The 23666-nt window shown below is 36.9% G+C and overlaps 1 protein-coding gene and 1 long non-coding RNA gene across 3 annotated transcripts in view; one reads left to right on the forward strand and one right to left on the reverse strand.

Annotated features, from left to right (window-relative positions):
- LOC122201924 overlaps window positions 1-18848 on the forward strand; it is a 29844-nt gene extending 10996 nt beyond the window's left edge. The window contains exon 3 of the long non-coding RNA XR_006194376.1: window positions 18529-18848. This is a non-coding gene — a long non-coding RNA (uncharacterized LOC122201924). The remainder of the gene's footprint in view (window positions 1-18528) is intronic.
- The window catches only part of HPSE2 (heparanase 2 (inactive)), a 676598-nt gene that overhangs the window by 478940 nt on the left and 173992 nt on the right, over window positions 1-23666 (reverse strand). The window lies entirely within an intron of this gene.

The raw sequence follows: 23666 nt of genomic DNA on the forward strand, positions 1-23666 counted from the left end.
CTGGTGGGCATTGGGGTTGCTTCTTATGCAAGAGAGCTAATCTTCCTTCTGGTAGCAGGATTGACCTGGTAGTTCTGAGATATCCAATAAAAGTCTTCATTTGTAAGATATCAGCAGGAATTAGAATTCATCTGATGCTCTCCTTGGGGGAGAGGGGCCATGGGATAGTTGTCTTTCTATGTGACTGGAACCTTGCTGACTTGGCCTCATAGCCACATGGATATGTCTAATCCAGTTCTGCCACCATGACTAGCAACCCTTTGGCCTTGTAAGTGCCGGCTTATACCTTACCATGCTTCTGTCCAACACAGCAGGGACCTGGGAAGACAGCCATTTCAGTGTTCACACTGCCTGAGCCTGGTCCCTTCTCCCCACCCCCAACCCAGGTCAATGCACTGTGATATTCTATATTAACCACTCAGCTCTGCTTAAGACTTCTGGGCCCACTTGGTTAGAGCAAAAGGACACCAGTCCACAGTGAGGTAGTGGAAAGGATAGACTATTTTGTAATTTAAGAAATTGGGGGAGATAGATAAGACTTATCTGCATGATACTTATTCACATGGTTTTTGCCAGGATTAAAAATGTAATATTAGCCAAGTGGTGACTATAACATCAAATGTATAATAAGCACTCACTAAGTAGTAGTCATTATTATTAAAAAGAATCATGAAGATAGAGGAAAAGAGCCCTAAGAGCTTGCAGAAGTGCAGGAAAATGCGAAGGCCTAAGAATCTCCACTGAGAGCCCTAGTGTCACCAAATATATCACTAAAACTCTTCTTGATTAAACATTCATTTTAGTAAGATACCAAAGCTTCTTCAAAAATGACAACACTAATAGCATTAGGTAGAACACAGTGAGCTTTAAGTTTTAAAAGTCACCAATTGGTTGAAATTACTTTCTGACATTTCTGAAGGTTCTTTATTTCCTATGCTTTTATTTTTCTACAAAAGAAAGGAAATCTTCAGATTGATTTCAGTGTAGATATTTTCCTATGGTCTTTATAACTTTGGTGTAGAAAGCCTACTGATGTCTCTGAAGAAATGTAATGAAAGAGACTGCTTCTTTCATTTTGAAATGTGAGATAAAGTACGGCATTGTTGGTGCCCACACAGAAGTGACAGACTATACTTCTACTAAATATACCATTTGCTAAGCATCTCTAAGTGTGAGCCTTGTGTGAATGCTGAGGAGACTGAGTTAAAGGAGTCCTAAGGGGATAACTGTGCTCTCCAACTCTGTCCTTGACATAATATCTTCTTGCATTCTCTCCACATTTCCTTCTACTCTCATAATCCTCCTCCAATATTTGCTCCAACAAAACCCTGAAACCTCTTACCCTTCACAATCTACCCTCACCCTTTCAAGTGTGGAGATTTCATTCTCATGTCTGTGAGCACAATATATTTTATCATTTCTTCTCACAGATTCCCTAAACACATTAATACCATTTGGTTCTGGATTGTTCCTCATTTTCCTCCCTTAAAACATTAGAAATATTTTGGAGTTAACAAATATTCCTTGGTTCTCCACTACTTGCAAAGTAGGCTAAGTATTTTCTCATAATAAGAGTGGTTGTCTTTGAATCACTTTTAGGGAAATCTCATGTGCTTTTCTGAATGGAGTCAAAAGAGATGACAAGCTGAACACCAGTTATCAATGTTCAGTCACTGGAATACTGGGAACACAGCTCTACAAAGCATCAACTTTGTCCCATTTAGCACATTAGTGAGAAATAAATGAAATTAAAATATTTTATTCTATTTAAAGCAGCAGTATAAGTTTGAAGTATTACATAAACCCAAGCATTTTCTACCTTCTTTCTTTCTTTTTTATTTTTTTAATGTTTTTATTTATTTTTGAGACAGAGAGAGACAGAGCATGAGCATGGGAGGGGCAGAGAGAAAGGGAGACACAGAATCTGAAGCAGGCTCCAGGCTCTGAGCTCAGCACAGAGCCCGACCCGGGGCTTGAACTCATGGACTGTGAGATAATGACCTGAGCTGAAGTCAGAGATTTAACCAACTGAGCTACCCAGGTGCCCCTTCTTTCTTTCTTTTTTAAAGTTTATTTATTTATTTTGAGAAAGAGAGAGGGAGGGAGGGGCATAGAGAGGAAGGGAGAAAGAAAATCTCAAGGAGGCTCTGCACTATTAGAGGGGCTCTGCCCCCATGAGATGTGGGCTCTGCCCCCATGAGATGTGGGGCTCAATCTCATGAACTGTGATATCATGATCTGAGCTGAAATCCAGAGTCCAACGCTTAACCAACTGAGCCATCCAGGTGCCCCTACCTATTTCTTTCTAATGTATGTATACTTTAGGTTATATTGTAGTAAACTAAAAATAATTCAAATTTGATTGTTTTAGGTACTTAGAGAGGATAATAGATGTCCCCCTCAAAACAAAATTAGAAATGATGGTTAAATTGAATATTAAAACTCAATGGATCAAAATATCAATGATATATAAAACTCTAAGACTAGAAAGACCTATTTAAATACATAACCATATCCAAAGAAAGAAGTTGTGATCAGAAGAAGATTGATTAGCTATAGGAGCAGAATCACAGAAGGAAATACTGATATAAGTAGGGGGAATTTTAGCCTACAGAACAATTTCAACAATTTCAATAATTTTCAATAATTTTTATTGAGTACCTACTAGACATCATTTTGGATCTGAAGACACCATAGTGAACAGGGAAGCTAAAGCCCATCTCCCAGACCTTACATTCTAGATGGAAGGGACAAACAATAAAGAAAGAAAGGAGAAATTCCAACTGTTAAAAAGTTCCATTAAGAAGACAAACCAGAGAATAATGTTATGATAAAGCATAGTGTGTGTAGGCAGGGGAGGGATATTTAAATTGGTTTGGTATAGGTTTGGATGAATATACAAAAGATAGTAGTGGCTTAAATGAGATGAAGTTTCTTTTTCTCCCACTTAAAAGAGGCCTGTAAGTACACAACCCTGGGTTATTTGAGAAATTCATCAGAGACTCAGGCTTTCCAGATCTCTGCTGTACCATCCTTAGTAAATGCCCTTTTTCCCCATGACCCAAAATGACTGCTAGAGCCCAGTCACTGTATTTGATATTCCAGGGAACAAGATGGAAAGGGGGAGAAAGAAGGACATATCTTTTTCCTTTTAGGTACCGTTTTCAAAGCACCACATAGCACTTTGTCTTACATTTCATTGGCCAGAAGTTAAAGGACAGCATCGAGCTGTTAGAGAGGCTGGGTAATAGAGCCCTTTGGCTGTGTGGCAATGTGCCTAACAAGGGGAGAAAGGGAGAGAAGATATTGGAAAGCAAAGATCTTTCTTACTGAAGGTGGTCTGGAAAGGCCTCTCTGAGGAGCTAACATGGCCTGAAGCCTCAATGATGAGAAGGAGACAGCCATGAAAAGATGTGGAGGTAGAACATTTCAATCAGAGAAAAGGACAAGAGCAAAATCCCCAAAGTGAGAATGAACTCTGCATATCTCTGGAATCAAAGAAAGCTAGGGCACTGAAAAAACTGAGGGAAAGGATGCTACAACATGAAGTCAGGAGATTAGCATGTTAGACCTTATGATGGTCACAGTGATGAATTCAAATTGAGGTATTTTCAGTCCCCTTAAAAGGGTCATCCTCATTGTGATAAGGATGAATATGAGACCATCAAACATGTGATTAGCCCAAGACATGTGATTTATCTACGCTCCATTGTGGTGCCTACAGGCCTGCTGAGCAGTGTTCTCATTTTACATACTCCATCAGTAAAGTGGCTTCTGGTTCTTGAGTCCCACTCTCCTCCCCCGACTTCCTTGGCAACTTTTCTCAGTTGTTGCATTGGAAGGCTTGGGCTTTAAGAAGACTGTGGAAGCATGTCATGAACAGAAATACAATTCAAGGTAGTTAAATCCTGAATTCCCTCAAAATAAACAATCGGCCAAGTAAGATAAGATTTCACTCTCAGCATCCAAGAAAAATACTCAGAAAAGACTCTCTTAACCTTTGTTTGCAATAAAATAAACAGCTCAACAGTTTCCCTTCTGTTTCTCCCACATTTCATATTGGGGTTTGTGGGAAGTGTTCACATCTGCAGAGAGAAGAAAGGGAGCAGCTGGAGAGGCTGTCTCATCTTCCAGCATTTGTTCTCTATAAGCTTTGACAATTGGAGTCACAGAACTTTAAGAAAGTTTAGCTGTTTAAAGATGGATCTAGATTCCCAAAAGATCAGTAGAGTTGTTAACAAAATAATGCCCTATAAGGCGAGTATCTTAGAGGTCTTTCATTGTCTCCACAAATGTCACTCACTCACACACTCAAATACACATACACACTCACACACATACACACATACTTGTATACATTTAAATACATATACAATAACTAAACCAGGCCAATTAATTTGCATATGACATATTTTTAATGCATTTGTAGAACCTAGCTGGGCATTCTAGAGAAGAAGTTAAAGTCAAGGATTAGTCAAACAAACAAATAGAATTTAAAAAAAACATACAAGGAAAATGAGGTCACACAGAGAACCATGAAACAAAAAAGAAGGTGATGCAATAGGAACAGTCAAACTTCAATTAAATGAATGAAAATTACATGATTATTATTCATACGCTCTACTATTGAACATTTACTATAGTCTAGGCAATGGGCTAAACACTTAAATTACCTTATCTCATTTAAAATAATAATGTCAAGAGACAGGTACTGTTATTACACATATTTATAGTTAAGGAAACTGAGTGCAGAGACATTAAATATTTTGCCAAGTCTGAGAACTAGTAAGTGATGTGGCTGGACTCAAACCAGATCTGTCTGAGTCTTAGGCTTCTCATGCTTATGTGATACTCATATGCCATAGGGGTTAGGAAGAAGGGAGGAAAATGTAAAATTTAGCTACATTAATATTAAAATTTTATAATATTTCTACTGGATTATATTCCTATCACAGCTCACCTGAAGTATCATGTCAAATTTAGGACCAAAACTTAAAGACACAGACTTGAAGAGTTAGGAGGTACTGGCTCCCACTACTTCTAGCTATGTGACCTATGAGAACCTCAAGTTCTCCATGGCAAAGTGAGAAAAATATCTACTTTACAGAGTTGATGTGAAGACTGAAGATAATGTGTATGAAGGGAAAAATACAGTGTCTGGCATACAGCAAACAGAAAAGGCACTAAAAATATGGCAGCCAATATATTTATGACTATTATTCTGAGAGGATGACGACTAGGGTATTGATCATGCTTTCTGAACATTAGTATGAGATGTGAACTCACACTTTCTAAGGGAGTGGTTTCATAACTGCTTTGCATTCTGCTACAAATTACAATTCATACCAAGTTTAAGGTTGAGCTCTTCTGAGGCAAACAAGATAAATCTTTTAAATCTAGTAATTTCACACTCCCCAGAGAACTAAGAGGGACTCTCTCCAGTCTCTTGTCAAAATTATCTCTGAAAAAACAGTCAGTGGGAAAGGAGTCCCAGTGGCTGCTGATATGTTGCCAAGTCCAACACCCGTATCTCTTCAAAGGTCTAGCCCATAAAGAAATATCACTTTGTCTTGACTGACAGCATTTATCTTGGATTTCAAAGTATCAAAGCACTGTTGGTGCCCAAGATGTTTTGTTAAATGATACTAATGTGTTCAATGATCTACATTTGAAAGGCTGTATTTCTGAAGCTGATAAACTCCCCCAAACCCTACTAGTGAAGACCATTTTCAGTATATAAATGCCATCTGCATTCAAAAAACACCCATTATTCACATCCTGCAGAAGCATTCATAGCCTAAAGCCCACTCACAGAGGATAGGGGGTGGAGGCCCTCCTGTAGATGGAGACAACTAAGAAGTCCTTAGAAACACAGGAAAACTACCATCCAGCTCATCCTTACCTCTAGAGCCTAAATGAGTTCTGGGGCAGAAAAACAGAACTGTAAAATAGAAGCCAGTCTTCCTCCTTCTCTTACTACTGTCACCATAGAAACCAGTATGTTTCTGTGCACAGTTTTTCCACGAGACTATCCTTGCCTCAGATTCTACCAGCCAAAAGTCCCAGACACCAATTCTTCCATGAAATCTGCTTCTTTTCTACTAAGACCATATCTATCAGACCTAAAATCTGGACTGCTGAATCAGCAAAGTATTTCCAAAGAAGTGAGACTGGTATCATGAGTGGTTAAGAGAAGTCATTAAATAGCATTGAATCACAGGGTGAGAAAGCCATTCCATTTTCAATTCTTTTTCTGATTTTCTGATTTATTAAGAAGTCCCAGTGCCATGCTATATTGTCATTAGCATGTCTCCAACACTTGTTAAGTTTTTTTTTTTTTTAAGGACTTGGTTTCAGTGCCAAGGAACAGGCAACACTACCTACATAGAATTTAATAACCCTATTTTGTTTATACTGTCTTTATTTTTAGTTACTGTCTTTTTATGGCAAGAGAACTAGTTTTCCATTTATAGTAGTAAGATAAAGTTTACTTTCTTAATTCATTTATTTGAATTATTTAAGTTAAAAAGATGAATCAACTATAAAACTGGTATGCAGATAAGGGGAAAATTATGTAGGTGGGTTGAAAATGATTAACTGTGGAAGATACTAGTTACTATATAATTGGAAAACAGATTTAAAAATGTATCCCTCTACTACCCTAGGGGAAAACTAATCTCTCCCTCATCTGTGGTCCCACAGCTCTGTTTGTACCTGTAATACAGCATGAATTCATCTTCTATGAATTATAGTTAGCTATGTACATTTCTCATTATCCCTAATGGAGTTAGCTCCTGGAAATCTTGTCCATTTTTTATAGATCCCCTCTCTGTTACACAGAGTACATTCTCTGTGAATGTTTGTTGAGTTGGGAACCTAATTCACCTTGGTCCCAGCTGTAGAGTATTGGGAGTCACTTTAAGGATCCTCAGGAGCAACAAAACATAAGATTTCTCTACAGCACACAATCTTCACTACTTGCATTAAAGATCAGTCAATAAACAATCAAGACAGACTTACTAAACTTCCATCATGTTAAAGCCCTTTTGGATATGCATAAATAACAAGATACTTTTATAATTTTTTGATGATTATAAAAGTTACATATGCTAACTGTAGATAATTTAGATGATGCAAAAAGCAAAGACAAAGAGGTATATAAATACACATAAATAAACCACAATTCCCACATCTGCACATATCTACTATTAACATTTTAGAATGTTTTCTTCCAGCCTCTTTGCTGGTTTGTTTTCAGCACTGAGAATGCATTTGTGTATTAAATTGTGTCTCCGCCTTTCATCTTATTCACCTGCATATTCACTCTTGGGCCAGTTTGTGTTTTACTTGTTTTCTATGTACCAGCAACACGAATGACTAAATATGTAGAAACATCAAGAAATACTGAAGTATGGGTATAAATGACCCTTCTAGACTTTTGCCGAGTAGAGGCATTCCATAACTTAACAGGAAACATAAGGAGTTTCAAAAAAGATGTGTTAAAATGTTTCTTTAGATGGAGAACAGCAATGATGGCAGTTTCCAATTAAGGATTAGTCACAGAACCGTGGACTGTGCAGGCTGGAAAAAGGCTTAAGAAATGCCTTTATAGACTAGGAACCAAAGGTCAAAATAAAGTTAATGACCTAGTAAAGAACACTCATTAGGAACAGCAGGCTCTATTATCTAGCCTCAATGCCAGATGGAGATAAAATATTTTACATTACAATGTAAGTCAATGGGAAACACAGGTGAATGTTCACACAACCTAAGAAGAGCATATCTATTGTTAAATGAGGAGCACCTGCATAGCTCAATCCACGCAAAAAGTTTTTCCTCACCCCAGTGCCCAACCAAGGACACAGCCCTCAATTATTGTTTTGGTAATGATGTGGATTAGTCTGTCAACAGACTCTCCTACTTCTCACCTATCCTCCGCATGACCACCAGAATAATCTTTATAAATTTATATATAAATTTTATATAAATAATTATACATAAATTTATATATAAATATAAAAAAATAATTCATAAATACTATTTTCATCATGTAATTCCCCTTATCACGCTATCTTTAATGGGCACTGTTGGCTAAAAAACGAAGTTCAGATTTCACATTCAGGTCCTCTGAAACCTATTTCCACCAAAGATTCTTATTTTGGGACTGTTTGTAAGAAATTGCACAGGAAAGTAGAAACGAGTACTAGACTCCGAGTCAGGAGATAAGGGGCTAAAATACCAGTTTTGGCTGCTTGCTAATCAGGTGATCCAGGGCAAGTTATTTAACCTCCATGAATCTGTTTCCTTACCTATAATATAAAGATAAGTAATATTTTTTTCATATAGTTGGGGTAAATAAAAATTAAAAGCAAAATTAACATGCTTGACACATGGTAGGTATTCAGTTGAAGTCAGCTGAATATGAGTATCAGGTTTCTTCTACCTATAAAATTCAAGGTTTCCCTTCCCCAATCGGTCTCTCCACTCCAATCCAACTCCCATATTTACTTCTCCCAAACAAGAAATTCTGCTGGACTGACAGCTTGCTCAGAGCCTGGAGCCTGTTCTGGATTCTGTCTCCCTTTCTCTCTGCCCCTCCGCCGCTCACACTCTGTCTCTGTCTCTCTCAAAAATAAATAAACACTAAAAAATAAAAAATAAAAAATAAAAAAAAACAAGAAAATTCTTCCATTTTCTAGTGCCCCTCCTCTACATCTACACAGATATCACCATCCTTCAAGTTCTCTTCAAAACCTACCCTACTGTGTAAAGTCTATAACAAAGCCTTAGTTAAAAATAGACACTGTTCCTTCTAAGCACTCAACTCTCTTAACTTATCCTTGCCTTGTATCATGAACTTTTCATGTATTCAGAATGTATCATCCTAGCAGTATTACATGTCCTTGAGGGCTACTCTTCTGCACTGTTCCTCTTTATATCTCTCATTCATTCAATCATTCATGGAAAGTCCTTGTTGATGAGCACTGAGTTACACTGAGTTCTAAAGGATTAGCAAAAGTTGGCCAGGCAAATAGAGGGAAGAGGGGCTTCCAGATGGAAGGAATAGCTAGAGTGGAGGTCCTGGGGCCAGTAACAAACAGCTTGGCAATTTATGTAACTGAAAAAAAGAAATGAGGTAGAGAAACAGAAAGGAATCAGACTAAAGTAAGGTGGAAGAAGAAGTAGTTCCTTCCCCTGAGCATATTCTACCAAAGTGCCACATTTTTTAAAGATGCCAGTAATACACTGAATTATAGCTGTTAATATTACAATGAAGACTTCAGAGGTAGCAATATGAAAGCTACCAAGGTGACAAAAAAAGGAGGCTGTTAAATGGTGGTGCTTTTTTAAATTACAGTTATTCTACCAACCAATGGTAAGGCTCCCTCAATCTACTTCCTCCCTAACCCTCCCCACTCCAACTCAGTTGACTTTTTTTTTCTTTCTAACTTGCTGATACAGGTTTGATTTCAATCACTTAAAGTAGAGCAATGTTTTGATCTCAGTCACTAATGACAAGGGACTAATCTTTAGAAGAGCAGAGAGGAGGCTTTGTTTGCATGTGGACAAACAACAGATTTTTATACTGCCTCTCTCTATCTCACTGGTCTTGGTATATTTTACTTTCTGATAGTGCCTATTTTATGAACAGTCATTAAACCTAATCTTGACATTACTCTGTTACCCATAAACGTTTTACAAATTGAAATCATCTTCTACCTTAAATTTTCTATTGGGGTTACGTGTAGACCTCCTTCGAGGCTGGAGTTCAGATCATGCAGATCATGCATCTTCTGGGCTATGAAAAAAAAGTTAGGGTTTTATGAAAGGGAGTGTATGATCTGGTTTACATTCTAAGATTATCTCTGCCATATGAGCCATGCTTTAGAGGAGAGAGCAGTCAGGAGAAGGTAAAAGACTCCAAAATGTTTTCTTCTGCGTTTTAAGCTTCAGTTTCCAATAAGCTCAAAAGATGATATGAATACAACACACACATGAGGAGGTCATATTTTCTTCTCTCCACTTAAAGCTAGTGGAAGTCTTCCTTCTACAGGTTTTCCCTTATCTAAGCCTTGAGCTACTGAAATGTGAACTGTCTCCAAACCATCTAAATTTGAAACTTCCCTATGTTTTGTCTCAACACAAATACAGGCTCTTTCTGGGAAAGTCTGAGGAGAGCTCATGAGATATTTGTGTGTTTTATTTAGTTTTTCAAGTGGAAAAACAATAGACATTTCCCTGTTTAAAAGAAAAAACAAATCTGTTGACTTACATACAAATAACTCAAACCAGCTGACCTTTAAAATGTCAAACTTCACATGTGGTCAAGCTTCAGACAGACTCTAAGCTAAGTTTGGAAAAAAAATAATTTCAATAATGAACTGGTAAAGCAAGTAAAGTAAAATATTTGGATGATGATTCAGTTGAGTAACCACTAGTGACCCCAAACTGCCACTTGTTACGGATAGATGCCTTGTAAGATTTTAACTTGGGAGAGTTCAGAAATGACCCAATTATGGTGGGTGTCTTTCCAAACTGACCAGGGGCTAGAAGCAAGAGGAGAGGGAGTATCTGATCCACTCAAGATTGAAATGCTTAGGCCTTAGAGAATACTGGAAACAAGTCTATCATACACATGACTCATTTACTCCTGGATTAAATAATGAATTTTTTAGATCAAGCACTAAAATCTTTATAGGACTGAAAACTTAGTCCTACACATCTCTCACCATGTAATTAAAAATAAAAACAATTATTAACCTGTAAAGGAAAAAAAGTATAAGGAAGCCCAACGAATTTCTAATTTTCTCCTTTGTGGCCACTTTTATGCCTTTTTTAAAAAGATATTTTTCTGGTGAACCTTTTTTTGTTAGCACCCTAAGCATATGCATAGTTTTCCTTTTGGGTAATCAGCACTGTCTGGATCCCCATAGCTATGTTGTTTGGGTTTCTGATCATCAATATTCCCTGACTTCTATAAAGTTACTACACATCTTCCTTGACTTACAATGGTGTTATGTCCCAATAAACCCATCGTAAGTCAAAAATATCCTAAGTCCAAAAATCATTTACACCTAACCTGCCAAATACCCAAGCTTAGCCTAGCTGACCTTAAATGTGTTCAGAACACTTACAATACTTTATAGTTGGGCAAAATCATCTAACCTGAAACCTATTTTATAATAAAGTATTGAATACTTGATGTAATTTATTGAATACTCAAAGTGAAAAACAGCATGGTTGTATAGGTGCAGAATGGTTATAAGTATATGGATTGTTAGCCTCCACCCCCTGCACCTGCCCCCCACCCCACCCAGATCCCATGCCTGACCAGGAGCTGTGGCTCATTGCTGCTGCTGCCAAGCATCAGTAGACAGTATCATACTATATATTGCTAGCCCAGGAAGACATCAAAATTTAAAAACCAAAGTACAGTTTCAACTGAATGTATATCACTCTCACACCATGGTAAAGTTGAAAAATTATAAGTCAAGCCATCTTAAGTCAGGGACCATCTATTATAGAGACTCTTATGAAAGTACATGTTTACATAAATCAAAGTCACTTTATATTACCAGATAATTAAGTGGCTATCTACAATAAAAAGGGGGTGGGGGTAATATGACTTCCCAATGAGATTCCTATTGGGTCTTCTCATTTGTCACATAACAAACTAACTACTCAAGGCTGAACATAATGTATATGTTTATTCACCAGGAAAAATTTATCTTGGCTGACAGAAAACTACATAAAGCCAAGTTTACATAAGCCAAGTCTTAACAAACCAAGGCTTTTTATATGAACCTTTCCTTTTTCCATTTGCTCTTCAGCATTAGAAAGAAAATGCCCACTGCTCATTCCTACTTCAGATAGTTAGTAGTTGCACTTGTCTGAGGCCCAATAACAACTATTTTTGCCCAGACTCCCCTTATTCTACAGGAAAAGAAAAATGCCACAAGAAGTCTCAAGGTGGCAAATGAACAAGTCTGTACTTTAACCTTCTCTTCTTTATGTGTCTGGTTTTGTCTTTCTAGGTAGGTAAGTGTTCATGTTGGTCCTTCCTTGAGGTTAACTAAAAAGCAGCATGATGAGGGTTCTAGAAGTTATCCTTGATTGAAGACAAAATGTATTATGGCATTAAGCCATTCACATTTCCATACTGTCTTTAGTTCCTAACCATTGATCCAAGAATTTGCACTAGTCTGACCTTAGAGGCCCCTTGCAACTCTAACATTTTATAATTACAGACACTTCTCTAGCTCAATGAAGGCAAGGATAAAGTTAAATTAGTGGAAAATTAATGATTTGGCAACTCTGTTCAATCAAGTGCGTTGATACTAAAAAGCACATTAACTTAAGTAATGCATCCTTTTCTCTTATCTTTGCATCCCTTGAACCAGGGCAGTGCTTAACACAAGAAACTGGCCTAAAACAGACTTTTTAATTGCCCCAAGTATCTGAAACCACCTTGCAAATTTCTTGAGTGAAAGAGGATTATTTCAGGATCAGAATGTATAAAGGCAAATGGTGATCAAACAACATGTCACATTTGTGAAAGAAAAGAAGCTTCTTATAGCATGGAGCTCAGGGTGCTTGAAGAGAGAGATGAAGCAAAAAGATGTAGTCAGGAACCAAAGTATGTGTATGTTACATTTTTAAAAGTCATTTTCCCCTCCCATAAAAGCTTAAATGAAGCCAATAAAGAATTTGACCATGGGAGTAATCAAATTTGTATTTTATATAGATGTCTCTAATTAAATTACAATCATTTGTGATATGGTGCACAGAGCCACCAAAACGGAAGCTATATTTACTTCCCTGATTCAAAGCAGTTTAAACCTTGGAGATAACAACTAAGGAACACAGGGTTACTGAGAAATAATTAGTTGTATTTTTTCTATTTATTTCAGTCATTATATAATATAAATGTACTTGGCACTTACCACTCCATGTCAGGCACCAGTTACAAAGACTAACAACAACAATAACATCAACAACAAATTTCATTCTTTCAAACAATGTGAATCTGTAGAGGAATTATAGATAATTTTTATTTTTAATATCTGTTATTATTTAATTTCTGTTATTGTCCTAACACTGTTTTGTGTTGTTTTGCTTGCGATCTCAGGTGCAGAGGGTAGAAATAATTATACTCAGTTCTTGACATATCATCATTGTCAATTTTTGCAAAGCCCTTCTCTTGTTGCATTTATTTTTTTATTTCTCTTTATACTCATACCACATTCAAGTCTTCCTATCCTTAAGACAGACAATGACTTAAATGTGTGTAACATATTTTTCTTTGCATGTGCTTTTATAAATGTACATTATTTTGTGAACATTTGTATTTTTAATTCATATAAATGGTATTGTACTATTTATTGCTGTTTTCTTTTGCAATGCTTTTATGATCCATCCATATTGCTATGTATAACAACAAACTGGTTGTTAATTGTTGCATAATACTTGTTGTGTAATCACCACATTTTATCTATGCATTCTCCCAGTAATGAACACCCAGACTACCCTAACTCCCTCACCACAAGTAAAACTCAACAAATACCCTGTACATGTCCCTTTATAAACCCACATGAGAATTTCCTTGGAGTAAAAAAACATGAGTGGAATTTCAAAGTCAGAGAGTAAGGATACTCTTTATTTGTTCTGCAGAATGTCTGTACTAGCCTATAATCTCACCAGTAGTACATGAAGGTCCCCATATCCCTTGTGGTTGTCAACACTTGGCTTTATCAAACTTTCTAACTTTGCTGGTCTAACAGGTAGAAGGTAGTATCCCATTGCTTTTACAACGTGTGTCTTCAAAATTATTAATGATTTTGAGCACAGTTTCCCTAGATTTTAGGGTTTTCCCCAAAATAAATTTTCTGTTCCTATCCTTCACCTATTTTTCTTTTCTTGTTGATTCCAGGAGCTCCATATATAACCAAGATATTAATCTCTTATTGGTTATACACATTGCCTATATATTCTCTTATTCTGTCATCTGCCTTTAACTTTGGCCCTGGAGGTTTCATTGCATTAAAAACCCTTAATTTTAATTTACCACTGTTTGCCTTATGGTTTGTGCCTTAAAATTTTGTCAAGAAGTCACTTATTGAGCCCTTGGATCACACATATATTCACTTCTATTTTCTTCTATTAACTTCATGGACTTACCGTTCACATATAGGTCCACTGATTTATGGTGCCACCTTATCATACATAAGTAACACATACAAATGGATTGTTCTTTGAGATCTCTTTTCTGCCCATTGGGCTGTTTATTTGGCATTGCATCATCATTTATGCAATAAATAAAGCAACTTTGCTATTGTCTTTCCTTCTTCCTCTCCCCTCTCACTTAGCTCAACTCCCTATCAACTCCCATCCTAAAAAGCTTAAGATTGCCACCAGAAGGAAGACAATAATCCTAGTGTTATTTTTATATCAAGTCCTACCCCTATCAACATAGCAGAAAGCATTTTAGTTCCTAGAAATGTAGTTTCATTTGATGCAGTTATCTCTCAACGTATTTATAAGATATATATTTTGGGGGACAACTCCATGTGGGCATGTTCCTTATTTACAGATCAAAAACACTTTTGATAAAGATGATTTTTTTTTACTTTTTAACATTTATTTATTTTTGAGAGAGAGAGAGTATGGAGGGGGGGGCGGCAGAGAGAGAGAGAGAGAGAGAGAGGGAGACATAGAGTCCTTAGCAGGCTCCAGATTCTGAGTTGTCAGCACAGAGCCCGAGGCTCAAACTCGTGAACCACAAGATCATGACCTGAGCTGAAGTTGGACACTCAGCCAACTGAGCCACCCAGGCACCCAAGATTTTTATATATTTTTTTAATGCTTATTTTTTGAGAGAGGAAGAGAAAGAGAGAGGGAGACAGAGACAGAGACAGAGCGTGAGTGGGGCAGGAGCAGAGATAGAGGGAGACACAGAATCTGAAGCACGCTCCAGGCTCTGAGCTGTCAGCACAGAGCCCAACATGGGGTTTGAACTCATGAACTGGGAGATCATGACCTGTGCCAAAGTCAGACAGTTAGCCAACTAAGCCACCCAGGCACCCCTACATGATCTTTTGTTAAGATGATAAATTATATATTTGGATTCCTGAGTCATGTAATAGTAACATCATCATGTTGAACTGTGTGTGTATTCTTCTAGATTTTACTAAGCAACCCAAAATCTTCTGTGAATGTTTTTTTCTTACAAGAACTGCAGAGGCTTCCACTGTAGAATATAATTTTGCAATGATATGTACAAATCAAGTGGGAATAATAAACTACACTAATGAACTATAAATTTAGGGTTAATTGTATCTTCCATCAATCAGCGTTTGTGGTAACCCTTACCAAGAAAACTCTTAACAAAGTAGTAACACAAAAAATGACAGTGTTTGTAATTTTCTGTTTGAGCTATATAAGCATGATTGCCAGTATGTCAAAATTACCTGAATAAATAAGCCATCTTCTGTCTAGGTGAACTACAAGTCACAACTTTGCCACAAAGAAAGAAAAATCTTTCATAAAAAGCTGTTACCCAAGTAAAAGTGTTAAGCTGATACACTAATTTCAAAATATCCCTCCAATATATTGCTATCTAAGAATACTCAAAGAATTTCCTGCCCACAAACATCTTTGTCTCTGAAGGTAACTTCTCACATCTAATAAAGTGCTGTCTCCAAAGTAAAATACCCAAGTCCACAAAACATAAAACAGCACCTGCGATGTAAATATATTACTTCTGAACTAGATGCTTTTGATGATCACATCTTAGTGGTATCAAAAGATAAATCCCAAATTTGCTTTAGTAAACATGAACAACTTATAAGAACAAGAATATAGCATTTTTTCACTTGGCTAATATGCTCATTTTTGTCGTTGGAATTTTCCAAAAGTATATTTGGGTAATGTTTTAAATTTGTCTGTATTTTGCAAATTGCCTTTTTTCTACCTGTCTGTATTCTGCAAATTGCCTATAATGAGCAAAATGGGCAAAAGCAAAATAATTCATTTAATAAAAAAAAAACTATACTCATCCTTATCATGCACGATATCCCCACTACCAACCCCACCACACACATACACAGTAACAAAAAAGAAGTTCAAAATATAGGGGAGCTTGAGTGAGTAAAGAGAATAATCTGTAATGCTAAATAAAATACAGGTTTCTCCTGCTAGCTGAAAGTCTGGCATTCCTGTGAAACCTTTTGTAAGTCAGAATGGCATAAAGTGAAGAAATGATTACCATTTTGTAAAAGGGAAAATCCCTTTTAGGTTTGCAAAAGCAGGTATTAATGTAGGTCTTTCATAAAAGCACAGTGGCTTAAAAGACACTTTCAGACAGCAGGGGAAACCTGTATCTTAATGTGGGATTTTAAAAGCCTGCATTGGATTGGGGGGGGGGGTGGTGCGGGGTGGTGCCTGGGTGGCTCAGTCTGCTGAGCATCTGACTCTTGGTTTCTGCTCAGGTCATAGTCTCAGGGTCTTGGGATGGAGCCCAGCATCAGGCTCTGAGCTGAGCATGGAGCCTGCTTGGCATTCTCTCTCTCTCTCTCTCTCTCTCTCTCTCTCTCTCTCTGCCCTTCTCCCCCACTCTCTCTCTAAAAGAAAAGAAAAGAAAAAATAAAGACTGCAACTTTATAGAGAAAATAATTACCTGGTGATCAAAGAAAGAGATCATGGAAAATTCTGAGTTACATGTTAGGTATGATAATTCAACTCTGGGCCCAATATATTCATTATAAAGTAACTGAAAACCTTACTGCTTTGGTAACTTTTACTCTCTCCAGCTAAAAGCACTAACTGAAGATGACTAGAGATGTACTATTTTGGAAGCAGGGAACTGATGCTAAATAAAGATAACATCAAACCTTTAGTAGTGGGAAAGCTTAACGTTATCAGTTTTGTTATTCTGGTATTCAATAGAGTAGATGAAATGCTAGATTTATCTTCTTTGAATGAATAACAGCTACATTAAAGCTGAATTATAGTAATTCTAAAATAATTAAATAATTATTTAAAATTTTCACTTGTGTTTGGGTGACTGCCTTTCATGCAATTTTATTAAATTTAATAGAGAAACTGCAAGAGTTGCTGAGATTATAATGTTGCTATATCTGGCTGAATCAGTTATACTCAGCTGCATACTTACAAACTAAAAATCTACTGTGAGATAACACTAATCATTCAAAGAAAAGAAACAACAGCCATCTCTTTTTTCAAGACCTTTGCCCTTATTTTTCCTGGCTATTTCTCTGTATTTCTATCAGAGGAATGAACTAGAAGGAGAGTAAGTATTCAAAGAAAAATGTAAGCAGATGTAATTTATTTGGGAAGTCTTCTCTCATATAGAGCGACCAAGTCCATGTGTTTCAAGAGCTATAAGAGCAGAAGTGAGTGAGGATAAGGAAAGATTATTCAGCAGAGAATAATTCAGACAACATACAGGCTGGAACTAGGTTAGGCTTCTAGCACTCAGTTCACCTGAACAAATTATTGGACCTATGGGATTTCCTCAAAATTCAGAAGAGTTCAGATTCAGAAAACTTGAGCTCTGGAAGGAATCTTATTAAGGCTAATCAATACTGGTTTTAGAAAGACAGTGGAACTAAGAAAAAGACTGTTTTTCTCCCATAACATAGTAGAGTAGTTTCCAAGACTTGGTCCACTGTTCTTTAAAATTCTTTACTTACCCAACCTTTCTACTCTGTTCTACAGCTCCATTTCAGGCGCCCTTATTTCACATATGATTTACCATAACAACCTCTGAAACAGACTTCATGATTTTGGTCTCTCATCCCTCACCCAGAACTCAACTATGTTAGTCCTATATTTTCCAGATTTTCCCTAAATGAAATTTCTATATTCCCCTCAAGGAAAGGAACCATGTCTTATATTTCTCCTGTATCCCCAATAAAGCCAAGTATAACAATAGTTAAGAGTAGTTAATATACATCAACTAATTAAAGACTTACTATGTGTAAGGCACTGTTCTAAATGCCTTTTGTGTATTAATTCATTTAATCCTTAAAATAACCCAATGTGGTAGTACTATTTTAATTCTTGTTTTACAGGCAAGACTTACCCAAAGCCACATGACTGGAAATGATGGAGATAGGGTGAGGGAGTTGTAGCCAAGTAATTTAAAATATAGACTCTGTATTCCATTATTTTCTATGATGGGGTTTGGGGGGCAGGGAGGGATGAATGCATATTAAATTTCTCAGTAAGAACTTAGCATGGGTGGCTAGAAAGATATTCAGAACTTAATATACTTTAAAAAGACAATCCTTAAGCATGGCTAAGCTGTGTTTTGTAGATACTGCCATCCCTCCGTTTATGGTTGGCAACACAATCATTCCTCACACTTGAAGTAAGCAACTGTTTGTACTTTCATAAAAATGGAGTTGACAGTGATTACTATCTGTAGTAGGCTAAAAAATGGTCCCTCAAAATATCCATCATGTCAAATCCATGGAACTTATGAATGTCACTTTATTTTTTTAAAAGGGTCTTTGCAGATTGAATTAAAGAACAAAGATGAGATCCTCTTGGAGTATCTGTGAGGGCCCTAACACCAGTGTCAAGTGTCCTTATAAGAGATACACAGAGAACAGATAGAAAAGAAGGAGGCAATGTGACCAGAGGCAGAGATTGAAGTCATGGAGCCAGAAGCCAAGCAATGTCTGGAACTACCAGAAGCTCGAAGAGGCAAGGAACAGAGACTCCTCAAGAGCCTTCAAAGAAGCAGGCCCTTGACAACAACTTGATTTTGAACTTTTAGCCTCCAGAACCATGAGGAAATAAACTGCTATTGTTTATGCCACCACGTTTATAGTAGTTTGTTATTGGAGCCAAAAGAAGCTACTATACTATCCATCTCCTACCTGTAATAAACACACATTCCCGGAACAGAAAGTGTGTTTTATGTATCTCTACAGTCTTCACTCTTTCAATCTAGTGTAGTGCCTAAGAAGCATGGTTATAACGCCAATAATATTTGTAAATAAGAATGGAAATAGGAAACAGGAGGGCTGATTTACTACATAAAAATTGTGACCTTGGTAATTAATCTATTCACTCAATAATCATACACTGGAGACTTACTATTGTGCCAGGCAGTGAGCTGGGTAACCAGAAGTCTTCTATGAAATTAAGCTAACAAACATGATCTCTGCCCATATGTCATTCTGAATGACATATTACATTATCTTATAATTAATACATTAACAGTGTAAGAAGAAGATTCATTGTAAATTCACAGGAGGGAAAGCTAACCCAACTTAAAGGTGGTAGAGTCTGTAAGGAAGTCACTTAACCTCTCTGAGACTTCATTATAAAACATAAAATAAATAGCAGAGGTGAGATAAATACCTTATGCCTTAGAGAACTGTTGTGTTCTCATTTAAAATAGGCTCTTTGTAATAATGCATGTTTCATAAAATGCTTATATGTACCTAGCATTGTGGTAGGTATTTAAAAAAAATTTTTGGTACAGTTGACACACAATGTTACAGTAGTTTCAGGTGTACAATGTAAGTAATTCAACAAGTTTATACATTATGTTATTTTCACAAGTGAAGCTACCATCTGTCCCCATACATCACTATTACAGTATCACTGACCATATTCCTCATGCTGTTGTGCTATGATTTTATACAAATTATCTCATTTAATTCTCACAACACAATAATTATTTTATCTATATAAATGATGTATTAATTATTTATAATATATGTGAAATGCAGGTTTCTTAAATTTTCATATTTGTGAATATATATTTCAAATATTTACAGCATATATGAAATAATATATTATTATTTCACCAATTTTATAAAAAGAGAAACACGGGGCGCCTGGGTGGCTCAGTCGGTTGAGCGACCGACTTCGGCTCAGGCCATGATCTTCCGGTTCATGGGTTCAGGCCCCACGTCGGGCTCTGTGCTGACAGCTCAGAGTCTGGAGCCTGCTTAGGATTCTGTGTCTCCCTCCCTCTCTGCCACCCCCCCCCCCGCCCCCACACTCTGTCTCTCCTTCAAAAATAAATAAACATTTAAAAAAATTTAAAAAAAGAGAAATAGATTTAGGGACAATAAATATCCTGCTCCAATCTACACAGCTAGTAAAAGGTAGAGCCAGACTTTGAATCAGGCTTAAAAGCCTCAGGTTGTAACCACTACATCATACCTATTACATGAATGTTAAAAATTGAAAATATTGCTAGATAAAGCATTCGGTAAGTATTTGTTACATAAACATGTACCTCTGAGCAGGTGTAAAAGATAAAGGAGACGCTATACAGTCTCAAAGAAGTCATCTTCCATCAGCAGGCCCTCAAAAGACAAACAAAAAAGAGGTGTAGGGTGGTACCAACAAAAGTGGCAAAAATAACCTGGCATCCGGTGCTATTTTACCAAAGTTGCACTTTGACTAACCACTGACTTGTTCTGTGATTTGAAAATAATCATTTTATTTACTTTGGCTTCTAATAGTAACCTGATAATAAATTCAAAGTTTTCCTTTATAAGTCTACTCTGAGAAATAGACAGTAATAGAGTATGTGGTAACTTTTATGATGTTACCTGCTCTTCTTAATTCATTCAAACATTTTTAAAGTCCTAAAAATTGAATGTAGAGATGTCTGTGACTTTTAATAAATCCAATTACAACTGACTCTTATTTTTGCCAATTCTGTATGTACAAATTTGTCCACTTGCTAAAAAATGTATTTGTATCCCTAAAGTCAATACTCATGTTGCTCTTGTGGTCATTGGCAAACAAGTGCAAAACCACAAAAAAATGGATGTCCGACTCCCATGTTCCCAATGGAGGCCAAACAAGATGATGTCTTCTTGTTTCAGCTTTTAAACTGTAAGCAAGTGTACTTTTCCTAGCCTATTTTATGCTACATTTTCACATTATTGTGCCTTTTATTGATGATTTTACCATTTAAGATGGCTCCCAAGCATAGTGCTTAAGTGCTCTTTAGTGTTCCGAAGTGCAAGAACTCTGTGATGTGCCTTTCAGAGGAAATAGGTGTAGTAGATGAGCTTCCTTCAGGCATGAGTTCTGGTGCTGCTGGCCTTGAGTTCAGTGATAGTGAATCAATAACAGAGTACCTCCAGAAAAGGGACCCACTCCAAATAGAGCTAAAATAATATCTATTGTATGTGGCAAAGCTATGGAAAAAATGGAAAAGCAGCTAAATTTGTGGATTCATGATATGATCAGTTAAAAAGAAAAGAAAAGAAAAGAAAAGAAAAGAAAAGAAAAGAAAAAAGGAAAGGAAAGGAAAGGAAAGGAAAGGAAAGGAAAGGAAAGAAAGCATAGAAGACAGCATCATTGTGAGGCTGAAAGCCAAAGAAATTTGCAGTCACATTACCCAGGGTCAGGAAGATGTTACATCCTTCTCAGCTAGTAGAACATAACTACTACAGTAGTTTATTAAAAAGAGAAACAAATATAAAGAAAGAAATCCTTTTTTATTGATACACTTTTCAAACATCATCTCTATTTTCCAAAAGAATATTGAAGCAACAAAAGGAGAAATGTCTACAGAAGGAATTTACAAGGCAAAGAAAAAAAGGGAAAGCCACACTGGATTGCCCTCGGAATAAAGAAAGTTATTCTAAACTTGAAGAAAGAGGCAAGATACTCATTTTTGCATGGCTTAATTAAAATGTAACACATTCCATATCAGATGAATACCACAGACAGGTAATTATTACTACAAGTGTCTTCATTTTGATAGTTCTCCATACGAAAACCAATTCAGCCTACTGAAAGGTCGGGCATTTACAGTCAGAGATCTTGGTTCAAATATCTGTTATATTCTGACCTATATGCCTATGGACAACTCAACACTTCTTAGCCTCACCTCTAAAAAGAGGAAATAGTATCACATAGCTTGCTTGAAAAATTAAATGAGATAATCAATGGTAAGCAGTCAACACATCATAAAGATTTAGTAATGTCAGTAGATCATTGTTATTATTTTTTATTCCTCTGTTAAAATGATGGATATTGGAAATTCCATACAGCTGAACCCAACATTATTGTACAGCCCAATGTCTAGTATTAAATAAACAGTGAAGACAATATTTTTGTCTAGTAACTATATATTTTGGCTGACAAGTCAAAATGTTTTTCCCCTATGGTTTAATCTCTGCTGTGGTTTGACTACGAATTTGGAGTAGGATATTATAATTAGAACCTCTCCAAATTCTGACAATTTCAGTAGCTATCTCTCATGAAATCATTAGCCAAGATAGTAATATGTTTATTTTAGGTGGCAACTTTCCAATGTACTAAGTATATGAAATATTGAGAAATTGTCCAACCATCGGACAATTGAAAGATCTTGTGTGCAATCAAATCCACATTTATACAACCTGGTTTTGCATAACATATTACTTGTCAAATAATCAGATTCTCACACTGCCTAAGCTACTCCCTGTTTTCCTCAACAACTTAACTCTTTCATGCTCACCATCTGCCCTCTCATCCCCAAATTACTATCCTTGTGTATTTCTTTTTTTTTTTTTTCAACGTTTTTTTTTATTTATTTTTGGGACAGAGAGAGACAGAGCATGAACGGGGGAGGGGCAGAGAGAGAGGGAGACACAGAATCGGAAACAGGCTCCAGGCTCCGAGCCATCAGCCCAGAGCCTGAAGCGGGGCTCGAACTCACGGACCGCGAGATCGTGACCTGGCTGAAGTCGGACGCTTAACCGACTGAGCCACCCAGGCGCCCCTCCTTGTGTATTTCTTAATCCCTATTCCCAAAGTTCCTATCCAGTGTTCCTCTTCCTAGATGTCTGAATCAGTGTGATGTAAATGGGAAGAACATGAACTTGGGAAACAAAATACTGAGTTTAACTCTGGCTTTACCACATGCTACCAAGTCCCTTAACATTCTCATCCAGAAAATGAGGCTTATACCCTCACAGGGTTAGTGTGAGAGTCATTGAAATAACATATATGAAAGGATAGCATAGTATTCAATTTACTGATGGGTTCAAGAAATGTTCATTCCTCTGGTTCCATGAGGAGATACAAACAGTCTTTAGGTAAAAGAACTCTCGACTACGGAAAGTTTAAAAGTCCATTTCCAATACTGACATCTTTAAAAAAAATTTTTTTTAATGTTTATTTATTTTGAGGGTGCCTGGGTGGCTCAGTCAGTTGAGCTTCCTACTTCAGCTCAGGTCATGATCTCGTGGTTAGTGAGTTCGATCCCTGCGTCGGGCTTTGTGCTGACAGCTTGGAGCCTGGAGCCTGCTCCAGATTCTCTATCTCCCCCTCTCTCTGTCCCTCCCCTGCTCATGCTCTGTCTCTCTCCCTCTCAAAAATAAATAAACATTAAAAAAAATTTTAAGAGACAGAGAGGCAAGATCATGGGGCTCAAACTCACAAACTGCAAGATCATGACCTGAGCTGAAGTTGGATACTTAACCGACTGAGCCACCCAAGCACCCCTGATATCTCTTCTAATTTCTTGTCCACTACTGTCACCTGCATAGTGGCTATTTCTACCCCTATATCCTTCTCCCCTCCCAACTAATATATCTAAAACCAGTTTGTCTTCTTGAATATCGTGTGTCTACCACTATTATTGTTTCTTCCTTACTGCTCTTTTTAAAAAGCCA

This window comes from Panthera leo, chromosome D2, assembly GCF_018350215.1.
Source record: "Panthera leo isolate Ple1 chromosome D2, P.leo_Ple1_pat1.1, whole genome shotgun sequence".
In the NCBI taxonomy this organism is placed as follows: domain Eukaryota; kingdom Metazoa; phylum Chordata; class Mammalia; order Carnivora; family Felidae; genus Panthera; species Panthera leo.